Source organism: Euprymna scolopes, chromosome 14, assembly GCF_053919585.1.
Source record: "Euprymna scolopes isolate OS-2025 chromosome 14, ASM5391958v1, whole genome shotgun sequence".
NCBI classification, from domain to species: Eukaryota; Metazoa; Mollusca; class Cephalopoda; order Sepiida; family Sepiolidae; genus Euprymna; species Euprymna scolopes.
In genome coordinates this window covers 96,157,823-96,175,367 of record NC_136495.1, presented here as the reverse complement: position 1 = coordinate 96,175,367, position 17,545 = coordinate 96,157,823, and the positions used below count along the sequence as shown (strand labels likewise).

General features: G+C 34.4%; 1 protein-coding gene across 9 annotated transcripts in view; it reads left to right on the top strand.

Annotated features, from left to right (window-relative positions):
- Positions 1–17,545, top strand: part of LOC145293177 (interferon-induced GTP-binding protein Mx1-like) — a 200,974-nt gene that overhangs the window by 114,061 nt on the left and 69,368 nt on the right. The gene's annotated exons all lie outside the window — the stretch shown is intronic.

Below are 17,545 nucleotides of genomic sequence, written 5' to 3'. Positions count from 1 at the left end.
GAGAGATCTTGGTCATTTATGGCCTTTGAAATGTTGCCATAGATGGTAGTGTCATTAGCATGAATGATCTAAGAATGTGATTTATCAAAGATTAGCAATATTGTTTCAAAACTAGGAGCACAATTTTACTCATATGATGGTGAAATACAGGAAACTGTTTCTAAATCTAGCAATATAAATTCAACAAAAAAAGCAAAAACAATATTAGTAATTAAAGAATGGAGATTAATTGATCTGTTTTTAGATCAGAAAAACATGAAAAATCCTAGCTTATTAAATAATATTCTTGTTCTGAACAATTAAAACCAAAAACGAAGGTGGACCTCCACTTTTATTGGAGTAAAACGTACATGGAGCTAAATAATATATTAATTAGAATACTTATTAATAGGATATGTATTATTATTAGATAAATATTTAATAACTTAATTTCTGAATGGATATTATTTGAATTAAAGCCAGAAAATTATGGCTAGATGGCAAATGTAAGTTAAATCTTTGGTAATAAAATCAGTATTATGATTAAGATATGCATTACAAACTTATAATTTTGAATAGGTTAGCCTAGATTTAATTGGGTTTTGTGTAATTAATAAATAAATCTGGAGTCCCTCAGGGGTCAATCCTGGACCCAACTCTCTTCCTGATCTACATCAATGACCTCCCTAAACACATACTTAAATCATTCATTGACATCTATGTTGATGACATGGCCATCTATGGCAACACATCAAAGGCTGTAAATGACAAAGTTCTCTCTGATTCTCTCTCCTCTGATCTCGAGCGCGTGGTTCAGTGGGGGAAGAAGTGGCTGGTTACCTTTAATGCATCTAAAACCAAACTCCTATCCTTACATCATCAACGCTCTGATCCCCATCTGGCCTCAATTAGGATGGATGGCTCTCGTCTGAGAGAGGCCCCGTGTTTTGACAAGCTTCCGGGTTTGACCTTTACACCTGATCTGAAATGGAACACGTACATCAAGTCTGTTGCCAAGGTCGCTGGAAAGATGGTGGGATCCTTCTACCGCTCCAGAAGATATCTCACTGCTGATGCAATTCTCTATCTATATAAAAGCCAAGTACGTCCAAGAATGGAATACTGTTGCCATATCTGGGCAGGAGCTGCTAAAAACAGCCTATCCTGCCTTGACAGAGTACAAAATAGACTTTGTGGCTTAGTGGGGGATGCCCTTTTCTCTACCCTGCAACCTCTCTCCCACAGAAGAGACGTTGCGAGCCTATCCTTGTTTTATCGTTATTTCCATGGCAGGTGCTCGTCTGAACTCCAATCTCTGGTCCCCCCTTGTCAATCTTTCACGAAAAACACCCGTCTAGCTGAATCCACTGTGAAAAATTTCCCCCACTCTTTATCTGTGCCTAAATCAAAACGTGGATTCCATGAACAAAGCTTCTTTCTTAGAACTGCACACCTGTGGAACTCTGTTCCGTCTGCCTGCTTCCCACCTGACTACAACTTGGATGTCTTCAAGTCCAACGTTAACAAATTCCTAATGAACTGCCTCCTTAAGTAAACACTTCATCAAATCTCCACACTAACGCAATGTACTTGCAATAACCCTTATCCCTGAGTGGCTTCCGGGCCTTGATAAGTGGTGACCACTGTGTAAAAAAACAAAAACAAAAAAAAACAAATGCATATTAGGAATTTGCCAAACTTAGAACTTTGCAAAAACGTTAAAATATCGAACATATTGAGTTACCTCCCTTTCAACTATATGAGTACCTGGTAACTTATAATTAAACAAAACCTTTAAAATTTCGAACATACAGAGTTAACACCCTTTTCAACGTTTAAAATATTCTATAATCATGAATCTTAAGAGGTAGGAAGGAAAAAAAATAAAAAATAAAATATAAATTTAGATCCTTAATTTTAAATGAAGAATGAGACTGCACTGAATATAGAGCAATGTTAATTTTTTTTTTTTTTGCTTATGGAATAAGTTTGAAAGAAACTGCTGAAATTACACAAATGGGTTAGCCGATATTTTTGTAAATAAACAAAGCAGATTCCAGATACGAAACTAACATAGAATCGAAACAATATAGCTGAAGACTTAGTTGACGAGTCCGTATTAAAAAAATAATTTAAATTAAATAAAGAAATTTAATTTAAGAAATTAATGAATAGTCTTAGTAAAACATATTAAGTGAACATAGGTAATTAATGGTAACGTTGTATGATAATTGGATTGGAATTTTTTTTAAATAGAGATACAAAAATAGGTAAATATATAAATCTTTAAAAAAATTTTGGAAAGATGAAATGCAGGTAAAATATTTTCCCATGTTTTTCCACATAAGGAAAGTGGATCCCATACTGTTCATTGTTAAAGTGTTTTTTATTCACTATGTCTGACGAAAGACTGTTTTTATTAAAATTTCAAACGACATAATGTTTGAATTTGTCTGAATAGTCTTGAAACAATTGTAACTAACAATGAAATACACTATTTGGTGCTATCAATCTATTCCTTAAAGTCTTGATTTTGTTAAAACAATATATGAATACTCAATTATGAAATATGATAATTTTGTGTGTCTGTGTGTGTGTATATATATATATATATGTGTGTGTGTGTGTGTGTGTATATGTATATGTGTATATGTATATATGTACACATGAATGGAGTGTTAAAAGTGAAACTGCGTAGCTTGTTCCACGATTATATCTTAAGTTGCGTCAGTTTGAGTCTATCTTATTAAAGTTGGAGTTATCGAACTTGGTGGCCTTCTTATGTATATTTAGTTATGTCCATTGTCTTGTATGGATATTCAATATGGCGTTCAGCCAACAGTAACATGTGTTTATTTTACATCATGAGATGTACTAAATGAACTAACATTGGTTGCAGAGCGTATTCTTTTGTGTAGCAGATATTATATCTGTTTCACTTACATTGACACACAATTGAAAGAAAGATGATGTCATTTATGAAACAACCACCTATTTTGCAGAGTGAAGAAATGTATACCGAGTGAAAATAAGACATAAGTATATGGTCTATCTTCACAGATTTACCTAAGGATAAACAGAGTCCAGTAGTATTTTTGTCATTGCCACAAAATATACAAGAATGCGTTTGACACTTAGATATCAGAGATATCAGCCAAACTGACGGATTAAAAATAATTATGAACAAGTTGAATGAGATATATTTACAGGACGAAAACAATTCAGGGAATTTTACTCTTACAAAAGAACTGCCGGAATAAACATAAACAACTTTTTGGTGCGTTATAAATTCTTGTACCAGAAATTAAGTAGATACAGAATTTCTTTACCGGAAGAAGTCCAAGCATTTTAGGTAGATATATAAAATTGCAAAAGACAACTTCTGGACAATATAGTCTTCCATTGACAAATATGCTTTTGCAGGCTGAAATGTCATTAAACTTGATGTTACATTGTGGAGCTTTAAAAAAAAATGCTCTAGAATGGTGAAAAGAATGAAAGCTGAGAAATTACATAAACAGTTTGGTCATGCATCAAAAGAGAAATTGGAATCATTGGTGAGAGGCAGTAAGACCTTTCATGATAAGGAGTTTCTGGCTCTTATTAAATACTAGCCTGGGTTCCCGGGTGTTTGGAGGTGTGTGTTGAGCAAAAAAAAAAGAAAGTGGTAGTAGGCAGGTAGGCTCAAAAGCGTACCGCAAAAGAGGAAATGAATGTAAAAAAAAAAACATGATGTCTTTGCTGTTGCAGCCATCGCCAAACTGGAAGTGACGTAAGTTTAAATTAAAGCTAGACAATCGAAAAGAGGAGATGACTGTCCAAAATATTTGGCAAAAAATTAGATCCTCCCTGTAGAAACGTGCCCAATTGAGGGTGAAGAAATTAATGTTTTTAACCAATTTTTCAATATTTGTCATCCGAAGGGTCGAGATTCAAAATGATACTGATCTCATAAAAATCCGCCGCCTTTGTCAAAAGTTTTAGGAAGACATACATACATACATACATACATACATACATACATACATACATACATTTAAACAGACAGGTGAGATTTATATTATAGATGTCTGTGATTCATGTTCAGTTTGTTTAAGGCTTAGAAGACTCCCTTTTTGTCCAGTGGTGGGATTGGCTCTTCGAAAACAGCTTAATGGCACTGTATGTATGAACTTAAAAGAATTCAAATATAACCAACGCTGAATTTTACACCCAATTGACGCATCCTTTAGGTACTCTGCTACCAAGCTGATTAAAACCAAAAAGAGTGACAAAATTATTCAAAGCATATTTTTAATGTGGATAGCATATTTTGGAACGTCACAATCTAATATTGGCTGAAGCAATGGACAAAATATTAGGAGATGAGAAATGTTAACCAGAAATCGTTTTGGCTTGGACTGTTAGTGCCAAAAATGATCTTCGGATTCATTCTGAACATAGCTCAAATGAGTTTCTTTTTGGATCCAACATAAATATGCCGTCAGTTTTGATAGACCAGTTACCCACATTAGATGCTTCAACAACCAGTGATATGGTTAGAATAAATTCAAATGCCTTTCATTCTGCAAGAAAAAGGTTCATGGAGGCTGAATCAAGTGAAAAAAATTTGGAGAGCACTGCGATTTAATATAAAAGATTATATGTATGAACAATTTGTGATAGGGGACAGTGTTTACTATAAAAGACAAAACTATAAAGGATGGTATTGTCCTGCCAAAGTTTTGGATAAAGAGGGTCAATGTGTATTGATCTGACATGGAAGAGCATTCTACAGGATGCATCCATGTAACTTGATGAAGGTAAACAAGGATCTTGGAAAGCCAAGGAATAAAGAAAATACAATTCCCTTAAATGAGATGGATGAAGTCTTGGAAGAGGAAATGTGAAAATTCCAATAGTAATAGGCAGGAACTAAAAGACAATATTACAAGGCCGAGTAAAGGGAAAATAGCGGAATATAAAATTATTAGAAGTAATGAGTGGAAAAAAGGAAAGATTATGAGTACACAACCAAAATTTACTGGCAATTATAGCCATTGACAGAATATAGAACCAGCTACAGAAAATGAATGTCCAGTGTGCATCAATTGGGATAAGGTTGATCAGTGGCGAGAACTTCCCCAAGTAACAGGAGATCATGGAGAACATGTTTTGTTCACAACTGAATAAGAACAAGCAAAAGATGTGACTGATGCAAAGGAGAAAGAAATAAAAAACCTGAAAACTCATGAAGTGTATGAATGTATCTCTAACATAGGTCAAAAATGCATATCAACAAGATGGGTGATAACAGAGAAAATTAAGGATAACAAAAAGATAATGAAGGCTCATCTTGTAGCACATAGCTATGAAGAAAATTCACATAATCTAAAAATAGACTCTCCAACATGCAGCCATGAAGCTATACGTCTTGTAATTTCATCTCAGCATTTTTGAAAGATGATATGCTAGAGAGAGGAGTATTTTTCAGACGACCATCAGAGGCATGTCAAGAGTCACAAGTGTGAAAGCTGAAAAGATATATTTATGGATTGAATGATGTACCTCCTTTATAGTACAAGAGAGTTACTCAGGAATTAACTAAACTAAAAGGAATGTTAAGTGCATATGACAATGCAATGTTTCTTTGGCATGATTTATCCGAGAACTTGATGGGTACTCTGGCAATGCATGGAGAGAACTTTATATTTTGTGGAAATGATTATTTTTAAAAAATGTGATTTCATAATTAAAGAAAATATTCAAGGTTGGAATGCATAAAAATGAAACCTTCAAATTTCTGGGATTGTGCATTAGACAAATGAAAGATGGGATCATTATAAACCAAAACAATTATGTGTCGTCTATTTCTTCAATAGATATAAAAAATATTTATGTGTGTAGGATGAGTAATACTGGAAAATCTTCTAAAGTGAAGTTACTTTTTGAAGTCAATAAGTCACTATTAAAGCTTAAATCAAAGATAGATTCTATATCCTTTCCACTGCTGGGAAATCCTTCAGATTGGAGTGTGGTTTGCTATTCTGATGCTACTTATGCCAGCTTGGAGGATGGTTCCTCACAGGGTTAATTTATCATCTTTGTTTATGGTAAGATGAATAGACTGGCTTTTATATGCTGGTCAGTAAAAAAAACTTGACCAAGTAACAAAGCACCCATTGGTGTCCAAGACTCAGTGAAGCTGCTGATGCAGGTGTATTGATAGTTGCCATGCAGCAATAAATCTTCAGACTATCCAAGTTGCTTGAAGTACTTTGCAAAACAGACAACACATCTTTGGTAGAGACCTTAAAATCATCAAATCTTGTAAGTGAAAGACGTTTAAGAGTTGATGTGGCCAGAGTAAAGGAAATGTTGGTAAAGGAAGAAATCCAAATTGAATGGATCAGGGGACAGGAACAGGTCGCAAACTGTTTGACGAAGATGGGAGCCTCTACTGAAATTCTAAGAGACTTGTTGTGTTAATAACTTGTTTTTTTCGTTTTTTCTTTTTTTTTTTTTTTTTTGTTGGAACTTTGACTTACACCTGACACCAGAAGACACTAGCAATATTAAAGTTGGAGTTATCAAACTTGGTGGAGAAAAGATTCAAAGTTCCCCAAAGAGAAACAATGCGTTTGATGTTTCTTTTTGCCGGCACAAAGAAGGTTGACGCACCACAATAATCTTTTCTCCCGCTCTTTTTTTTTTTTCCTCCCTCGTTGTGCCAGTATTTTAATCGTTTTTAAACGTTAATAAATTTATTTAGTGTCCCCGTACTTTTGGCACATTTAATAAGTTCCCCATTAGAACTCTTTATTTTTCGACACAATATTATTTTGTTCGCTATCGATTTTCTCCTGACGAGATGATAGCCGAAAGAGCTCTCGAGAAACTTCCGCCTATTATTTTTAAAACTATATATAAATTCTGTACCTCTAAACATTTATATATATATATATATATATATATATATATATATATATATATATATATATATATATATATATTATGTATATATATATATATATATATATATATATATATATATATGTATATATATATTCACTTTTCATCCTTTTAAAAAAATGGAATCGCCCAATTGTTCAAGATTCAATATATATATAAAACAAAATTCAAGTTATCAACCAGGCATGATTGCTTGAATCTTATGTTATAAAAATATATTGAATCTTTAATGATTGGGCGATTTCATATATATATATATATATATATATATATATATATATATATATATATATATATATATATATATACCAGAAACATAAATGAGAACTGCAAACCGAAATTTACATGTCAAATTTATTTTTCCTCTGAAGAGAAGAGTCTTACATTCTTTGAAACTCTGCGGAATGATATTTCACTCCCTATTTTTTAGTGGAGATATTCTGTTGAAAATAAATTTTACATGTAAATTTTGGTTTTGCAGTTCCCATTTATGCTTCTGGTATTAAGTTCTACTTCATACTGTCATATCAAGCTTTTTTATTTGGTTGGGATAAATAAAAACATTAATACCTATATTGGACTGAAGCTTACATTTGCACTTGCCTAATAAACTTCTTCTATTAAGTACATGATTATATATATATATATAAAATGGGTTAAGAGAAAGATGTATATTTAAATAAGGGGTGTTCACCAACAATGTGTATTTTTTAACATTATTTTATTATTCCGTGTTTTGGTTTTTCATTGAAAATTATGTTTAGATCATTGTAATAATGTTTTTAAATCATTGAAATTGTTTTTAACGCGTTTCAGACGTTCTGTGAAGCGTCCTCTTCAGAAAGTATTTAAAATGATTAGAATATATTCAAGACGTGTTAAAAATGAAAAGAACATTTTCGTAGTTCATTTGAAATGTTCCAAGAGGTGGAAACATGCGTACACGATTCTACTTTTCATTTGTATGTCCAGTTTTTATTACTGGTTCATTGGGCTGGACTGATGTCTTATGTTTCTCTCTCTCTCTCTCTCTCTCTCTCTCTCTCTCTCTGCTTGTGTTTCTGTTTATCTTTCTTTGTTTTTTCTCATTTTTTTCCTTTTTACTCTTGCTTGAGTGGAGGTGAGAGTGTTACATGATAAGGGCTGTCCCCTGTTCATGTAAGTATAAAAATAGAGAGATTAGTTAAAATGGAAATAAGAGAAAGCAGAAATCGAACCCTGGACATAAGTTTTAAAGAACAATAGGTTTAAATGGAATGTCCAGTAAATTGTTAATTCGGATGAAATAAATAATAAATAAACTATTCAATTGTTAAAAGAATGTGGATAATAAAATATGAGTTAAATAAATTAGATATGTAGGTTAAATTCCTTTGTGGAAACTACACAAGGAAATAGGTTATTGGGAAATCAATGTCGAAAACGTGCAAAGTCGCGCATGTTGAGACACGTGAATTTTGCTCACGTGGCCGGGATGCATGGAGTTCTCAATATAGCAGGTGGGAGTTAGTTGGTCGAGAGAGAGTCGGAGAGAGTCGGAGAGAGTCAGAGACAGTCAGTGAGAAAACTCAGAGACAGGCGGACGTCTGAAGCGAGACGTTACTTCAGAAACTAAAATGTGAAACTTTGAGTCCTTAATGAGGAAGTCGACCGGTCGTCAGAAAATAAATTCATCATGTGTTTGTGATAAAGCTCATCTTTGTGTTTGTGATTTCTACAAAAAGGTAAATTGTATTGTTATTATATGTCTGTGTTATAAAATGTCATTACAACAACATCTCTCTCTCTAAGATACAACATCATATGTAATAAGACAAGAACTCTCACTAAGGCACATATCATTACTAATAAGAACTCTCACAAGAAAAAGCATCACTTATAATAGTCTCTCTCTAAGACTCTTTAATGAAACAACTATATAACAACTCTCAATTTGGTGTTCATGAACCTTTTGCATCAGCGATGCAGAAACCGAACCTGGGGTCGATACCACGAAAAAAAAAAAAGAAAAAAAGAAACACAACGTTTTAAAGGGGTCCAACATAATTTAAAAAAATAAATAAATAATACCACGGAAAAAGAAAAATTACACGATCACAGAATTCGAAAAAGAAAAAGAAACACAACGTTTTAAAGGGGTCGAACATAATTTAAAAAAATAAATAAATAATACCACGGAAAAAGAAAAAAATCACACGATCACAGAATTCGAAAAAGAAAAAGAAACACAACGTTTTAAAAGGGTCCAACATAATTAAAAAAATAAATAAATAATACCACGGAAAAAGAAAAAAAAATTACACGATCACAGAAATGCGAAGAAAAAAAAATGATGAAAAAAAAAAAAAAATTTGAACATACACGCACACAGAGAACAAAAGATACAAGAAATATTAAAAAGAAAAAGAAGAAAAGGCCGATATGCCGTAAAAAGAAATTCGTAGTAATGGAAAAAAATAGTAAACAAGTCACCATGCGTAATTCATTGATAAATGAATTGGTCTGTTAAAAAAAACACACACACACACACATACACGCGAAGGCAGAGATTGTGTCACCCATTATTATTGTTTTGATATGAAATCGTTTGGACGAATTGTTGAATTTAATCTGTCAATCAAAACAGGAATTTCAAAGGTCGCATGTACTCTCTATGAAACAGCGTGTAAATTGTTTTGAAATGCATTTTGTGTTCATAGTGAACTTTTCGGCTTTTGCGTGTTCATTTATTTTGTTTTTGAAAAAAAAGGGACAATTGTTTTGGACAGACTGTTGAATTGTTGTTTCTTACAGATGATTTTTTTTTTGTTGTTAAAAAAAAAAAAGTTATAACTGTTGCAAAATGTTTAAATGTATTAATGTATTTTTTTTTTGAAAATGTTTTTATGATGTTGAACAAATATTGTAAATTGTCTTATGTATGTAATGTTATGATTTTCACAGCAAGAATTCAAAGTTATCCGTAAATATACATTAGATTAAAATGATCTAGTAGAAAATAAGTTAAGACGTATGGTTGGCGTACAGATTCAGTTAGAATTTTAGAAGGGGGACAAGAATTAAAATTACGTAAACGGGCATTTGGAGAGTTTTTAGATGTGATACGCCGTAAGAAAGATGTTTTGTTTTAGCATTTGGTTTTGTTGTTTTTTTTTAGAGATCCTAAAATTTTTTCTCCAAGAAAAGTGACTTGGTAGGGATTGATAAGCACAAGAAGTGCCCCTATACGAAAAATTTGGGAACCTGGTTAATTAAGTGCTTAAAATAAGCTAGTTGCACGTAACGACTCCAAGCAAAGTGGTAAGTCTTGGCTTAGTTAATAAACAGGCGTTGGAAAGAATACGAAAATTCTTAAGGGGACCAGTAAACCGATGAGAGGTAGTCCCGAGGCAATCACATATAGCTTAATGAAGTAAGAGACAGGCAAAAATATGCCGTAGATTACGTAAGAAAGATATAACCTTGTATTTTTTTTTAGAGACGCATGAATGTGGGATATATCTGCTGGATCTTGGAGGCTCTGGTGAGAGGAAAGAAAAATCACAAAAAAAACGGGCAATTAGATAGAATTTAGGCGCAATTAAGTTGTTGGTCGCAGGAAACGTGTTAGTTAGTTAGGGGTGATATTTCTAAATCCTCGTCGAAGTTTCAAGAATCCAAGCAAGGAAATCCGAGTGAATCCGTATGAGAGAAAAAAAGGTATATCTTAAACTTCTGAAGCCAACCACAAAGATTTAAGTATATGAGCTTTGGTATGTCCCGTATGAGATAGTTATAGAATAAAAAACAAAGCCATACTTGATAAGACTAACCATGCGGAAAGAGAGATCAGAGCACTTTTGAGACGAAGGAAGTCGTCCATTTCGAGAAAGGTGAAAACCTCTAGTCTGCGGCATATGGGTGGCTGGAAAATAGCTGATGTGTATTATAGGAATACCCTACACCCAAAAAGTAAATGCCACAAAGATCAGAAAGGTTCTGATCTTATAAAAAAAATAAATAATTGTGAAATCGGCCGTGAAGGGCTGACTAAAAGAGATTTTTTTTTTGTGTTTTTTAGCCTGATCTTTCTAGCCGTGTGGTTGTGTAGATGTAAAAATAAAAAAAAAATTGAGAGTGTTATATAGTTACAGATGATCTTTGAGAGTGTTATATAGTTACAGATGATCTTTCTTGTGAGAGTTCTTATTAGTAATGATATGTGCCTTAGTGAGAGTTCTTGTCTTATTACATATGATGTTGTATCTTAGAGAGAGAGATGTTGTTGTAATGACATTTTATAACACAGACATATAATAACAATACAATTTACCTTTTTGTAGAAATCACAAACACAAAGATGAGCTTTATCACAAACACATGATGAATTTATTTTCTGACGACCGGTCGACTTCCTCATTAAGGACTCAAAGTTTCACATTTTAGTTTCTGAAGTAACGTCTCGCTTCAGACGTCCGCCTGTCTCTGAGTTTTCTCACTGACTGTCTCTGACTCTCTCCGACTCTCTCCGACTCTCTCCGACTCTCTCCGACTCTCTCTCGACCAACTAACTCCCACCTGCTATATTGAGAACTCCATGCATCCCGGCCACGTGAGCAAAATTCACGTGTCTTAACATGCGCGACTTTGCACGTTTTCGACATTGATTTCCCAATAACCTATTTCCTTGTGTAGTTTCCACAAAGGAATTTAACCTACATATCTAATTTATTTAACTCATATTTTATTATCCACATTCTTTTAACAATTGAATAGTTTATTTATTATTTATTTCATCCGAATTAACAATTTACTGGACATTCCATTTAAACCTATTGTTCTTTAAAACTTATGTCCAGGGTTCGATTTCTGCTTTCTCTTATTTCCATTTTAACTAATCTCTCTATTTTTATACTTACATGAACAGGGGACAGCCCTTATCATGTAACAAGAGGACAGTTGGTACTTGGTCAACTGGGTGCATAGAGTAGGATGTGTGTGTGTTTTCTTTTATTGGTTTGAAGAATGTATGTTCTGTTTTATAGTATTATAAAGTTATTTTCTTCCCTAAGAAGGTAACTGTGATTCAAGGTCGTTACTAATGTGTGTTTGGTAGGGGGGGCAGCTCCTCTGAAGTAAGGGTAGGGGTGTTTTCATTCAATTTTGATATTTATTTTTTGGATTCTTAGATTTTAGTATTGTGATTTTTCGTTGCAGTCTTAGACTGTTTGGGTATTCTTAATATTATGTTTGTTTAGGTAAAGAGGTGTATTAATAAATATACGTAGGGAATTTTTAATGCTTCTATTTATTTGTCTCCCCATGTGGGTATTGCCAGACCCAGGATCGGTTCTTAGTGTGGGGAAGATCTCGTTCCCCAGAGGAGAGAGGCCACTTGGAGAGGTATAGGTATTGTATTGCTTCGTAGAACCAATGGAGTCTAATTCCTTAACACACCACTCCATCCCTTTTTGCAGTTCGCCGTCAGATTTTTATTTCACAGAACCCTCTCTCCATCCTCAAATTATCCGTCAACAAGATAACATATACACAATCCCGTATCCACCCTTTTTATGCAGGGTTTTCCCCCTTTTCCATTCAAAAGTTCATAAGAAAGTTAATTCAAAAAAGTTCGTAAAATCATCAAAAATGTAAAAGTTCAAAGTAAAATCATCAAAAATGTAAAAAATTCAAAGTTCGTCAGGGCTAATACAGTTTCTTTTTTTTTTTCACATGCAATTTTTTTTCTTGGTTATATATTCTTTATTTTTTTCAATTCACATTAATAATTCAAAGATAAGATAATCATCATTTAAAAAATTGTCACTCCATAAAATGCATTAAGTTCATCATTTAGCTCATAAGAGTTACTTCCCTTGTTTAAAAGTTTTGTCCCTTTTTTTCAAATAACATGACTCGACATTTTTTTCCAAGGCTTTATAAGAGTTATTCCCCTTTTTCCAATTTTTTTTCATCGATTTTATCATAGTTCAATTTTTTTTTCCACAGAGTCACAGTCACAATTTACAAGAGTTTCTTTTTTTCTTCAAGCTTTTTTTGTCACTTCACTGCTATCAACAGCACAATCTCGTAATACAGGGTATGCAGCCCTAATCAGGGTTCTCAAAGGACCCACTTTTTATTGAGCTAGGGGAATCTTTCTCACCTTAAGCAGTTGTAGTTGAACCTTCACCTTTTATTTCACAATTCAAGTCTTCTTTCATAAGCATCTTGTAAGATTTTCTTTCACTGAGGACTTCTTCTCACCTCAATAGACGTTCATTCAAGGTATCGTTGGGACTTTCTTTCGACGGTTCTCAGCTCAGCGGCCTGCAAGAATTTTAGTTAAAACAGAGAGAAAAGAGATCTCCCCTGACATACAACGGACTCTGTAATCCGGCAAATTCCAAGACTATTATTTCGGCATATTCCTGCCTCTCGCTGATTCAACAGCATGAATCTGTCTCTTGCCATATTAAACGCTACATATTCTGACTCCACTCTGTAACTGGCTACTAACCCTAACTTGCGTGTGTCCAGTGAATAAGGTACAACTTGATAAACCTTGTATTTAGTTCCTCGTTCTATTGAATCCTCTTCGATAATTCAAACACAAACACTAATGTTTTATCCTCCAAGAGTTTAATATTCGGATATATTATCCTACTCCTCCAAATATCTCTTGTATTCATTAACGCAGCTATAACTGACAGGCATCGATCTCCCTAACCATCCTCCAGGCGGAGCGCTCATCAATGCTATTTTTCCTAACTACAAGCAGAGCGAACGGGATTCTCAGGGCCACCGAGGGTTAACAATTCTGTCCACATCACGTTACACAGTTCCCTCCTTCTGCCAGCTATCGCTCGCCGCTCTGCTAACAGACCATCTTTTCTGGTCTCCACAGATACACCAGCTTGATCACGCTTATCCCTGAAACAAAGCGAGGAAAATTCCGTCTGTCAGTACACAACTATTTACAAAAAGTTAAGCACCTTTTTGTCACAGGTTGTTTAAACAACCAATTAAGTTTCACTAAAATTACTTTGTACCCTCGTGGATAGTCAAAATAATAAAAGAAAACTACAGGAAGCTAGATACGCTCCCTAATGTATTGAATCCCCCTCGATATTTCAAAACATGTTCTCATAATAACTCTTTTCTCTCTCCGTGTGACACACACACGCTCGTGCAGACAACGACCTCAATTTCAACATGTGTCTCCTAATGGACGATTAATAAAACAACTACAGGGAGCTATCCACACGCCCCTAGCGTCTTTCCAGGCAGCATGTCCGAATGGACCCGTATCCAGAAATGCACCACGATCAGCAAACTTCTTACTCCCAAAATTCAACTTAAATTTCAATTTAACTGCTCCGTAATTCATTTCAACTAATTAAAAAAAAACTCAATTACCAAACTGCATGATATTTAACGACCTCGTGGGTTGCGCCCTTCAAGGAGACTCAGTTAACACCTAGTTATCGTAACGAGAAATTCTGTTTTTTTTTTCCAATTAATATCTCCAGGTGCGAACATCACGCACCTGAGTTACTCGCAAGGGAAAAAATCCATCTAAAAAATAATGCATCACCTTTCACGCACAATTGAGTGTACCACACTTCACTCAGTGATGCTAATAATTATTTCCAATTATTTTCATTCAGTCTTGCGGCCTCTTTGACACTTATTTCGTAATTTAAGAAATCCTTCCTGACTGAGGCAAAATTCAAATTCCTCCAAAAGTCAGTTCAGTCACCGAAATTAATGCTTCTAATTATTCTCAACTGAACTCAACTAAAATTTGTTCAGTTTAGTAACGAAATCCTTCCAGACTGAGGTAACAAAAACAATTTTCTTTCAAAAATTAATTCAACTTTCAAGATTTAATATTTCCAAATTTTCTCATTTGAATGCATAAAAACACAACTCTGAACAGTTTAATTCTCACAACAGTGTTCAACATCGCTACATAAATACACAGCCGATGTCCAGCTAAAATGTTTTGTCAAAGTTCACGAACTGCTTAAAATAGTATTCTCGTTTTTTTTAAAAAGAACAAACTTTTTTGTCAACTAAATTCAATCATCGGAATTCTTCCTTCACAATCTAAAATTGCAATGCCACTACAGTCATAAATCATTATCATCGGAGCTAACTTGCTCTCGACAGAACGAATAGTCACTTTAAAATAAGTTAACAAAACTCTACCCTTGTATTAAGCTGTTCTCGAGGTAGGGTACTCAGTTTTCCTTCTAACCTCACATCGGATGGGTCATGGGGCCACACATCATCCCATTTCCGATTTCTCGTTCCCCAGGAGGCAGACATTCTCCCACAGTTCTCATTTAATCTTGACCGCATGTCACTCAAGGTCATTTGAACCTTTTGTTGTTGGCCCCTGGTGACGTCAACCAGAATCAAGTCAATCTTCCGACCCTCCAGGAATTTCTCTGGGCTGCCGGGTTGTCTCTTGATATCTTCGCAAGTCACCATCGTTGAGAGGGCTGTTAAGGCCTTCTCTCCTTCATTGTAAAAAGTTAATTCCACCCTAACTTCTGCCACCATTTCCACCATTCCAGACGTGATCCCTGCTTGTTGTTATAATGCCTGCATCACCGCGATCCTTTCTTACGTCTTAACTAGATATTCTCGCAAAGATTTATTTATCTCATCATTATTCTGGAGTATTTTTCTACGCCCCCATGATATTAAAATATTAAAATATACGTAATATCAAATACTTCACAGGAGAAAAATTACAAACACCAACAGAATAATTAAAAAAAAAAACAATTATTCAATCACCAACAAAAAATTTAGACAAAAACAATAAAAACTTTTTCCACTTTCTCTCCTTTTTTTTTCAAGCTTTTAATTCGATAAAGAAAAAATATATAAGCTTCATTTAAGCGTCAATTGGATTACAATCAATTGTTTTAGCATTAAGAACAACAAACTTTCTCTTCCTTCTCTCTCAAGCCTTTTAATTAAAAAAAAAATAACTCAATCCCAGCAGGAAAACGTCCACGCCACAGTGATTGGTCCGTTTTTAAGACAACTTTCGCTTGTACCTGCAAAAAATCACCCCTTTCTTTCATTAATTCACTTTTATTACTGCTATGGGGTTGGAACCATGCACGACCAGCCGTTAATTTCACAGCGATAGCAAAAATACGCTATCTTATGGCCTCTCTCTCTCTCTCTCTCTCTCTCTCTCTCTCTCTGATCTTTCTTACTCTCTGTAGGCCAATTTCCACAAACAGTAGAAAGAAAAAAAAAAGTTCACTTACCCGCCTGTGTTGTTCTTCTCTTCCTCTCTATCTCTCTCTCGTCGCTTTGCAACGCGCACTTGTGAAGCGGTCAAAAGTGTCTCTTTCTTTCTCTCTCTGTTTTCCATCTTTTTTTCAAAATGTTTAAACGTTTTCTTTTTTTCTTTTCCAACCGGCGTTTTCTTTTTCTCTCTCTGTTCTCTCTTTTTTTTTTAATGTTAAAACGTTTTTTTCTTTTTTCCAAACAAAATGTCCTTTTCACGCGTACAAATTTTTTTTTCTGGCTCAAAGTCTTTCTTCAGGCGCTGTTTTTTTTTTTGTCTTCTTCAAGCGTCTCTTTATCGGTTTCCTTTGTTTTTAAATATCCCCGTCTGTCTGTCTCTTTCTTAGTACGTCTTTTCTTCTGCCACCAATAATGTAAGATTATAACGCAATACCAACTCCGTTTTTTTTTTTTGTGGTAACAAAAAAATGAGAAATATTAAGTCTGACTCTTTTTTTTTTCGGGTCAATATCACCAACTGTAAGATTGTAATGCAATCCCAGCACCATTTTTTTTTCTTCTTCCGTGGTAACATAAGGTTATCCTGGTCATGTCACCAAACTGTAACCCCTCATGGGAGAAGGTGGTTTGAATTCTCGGCTCGTGTAGTCTAGTCTTCTCCGAGGTTGTTACATGAAATCTGGTATGCTGAAAGCGAATATCGAAGCAGCAGGCAGGAAGAAAGACAACTCATGTAGTCTAATCTACAGAAGCTTAATTTCGCAGAATTATGTACAAATGTTTTTACAAATCTCATTCAGTTTTTATAACTTTTTTTCACAGTCTCAAATCTCTTCACAGACAGCGATGGATGAGGAAGGTGGAAGGGTCACGTCTCTATACAGTCTGTTTTTCTCGAAGTCAACAAGCGATCCCCAACTGCAACTCAACTAATTTTCGCAGGATAGTCGTATATATAGTAAGGTATGCGGATGGGGTGGAAATTCCCCCAGCCAATCAGATTTCGCCAGGAAATCGCAAGCTGCAAGTCCCTGGGTGGGCACAATTCCCATACCTGAAATCTGAATTACTAATTCTCACAATTTCCAAGGCCAGATGTCAATTCTGACATCCAACCTTGAGTTCATTTAAGGCCAGACAATGTTATAAGTGAAATTTCCTGTCATCAACTTTTTAGCTGCAAAGATATATTTCTCTGGTTTCAAACAATATCTATTTTGACATGAAATAAAATATATATATTTATCATCTCTATCTTAAATCCTTGGGTTATCTGGCGTCACCCGGGAATAAAAAGCTACTTCAGCGTAGTTCTAACGCTCCTCAATGGGGGATTACGTTACACAAGCAAGAAAGC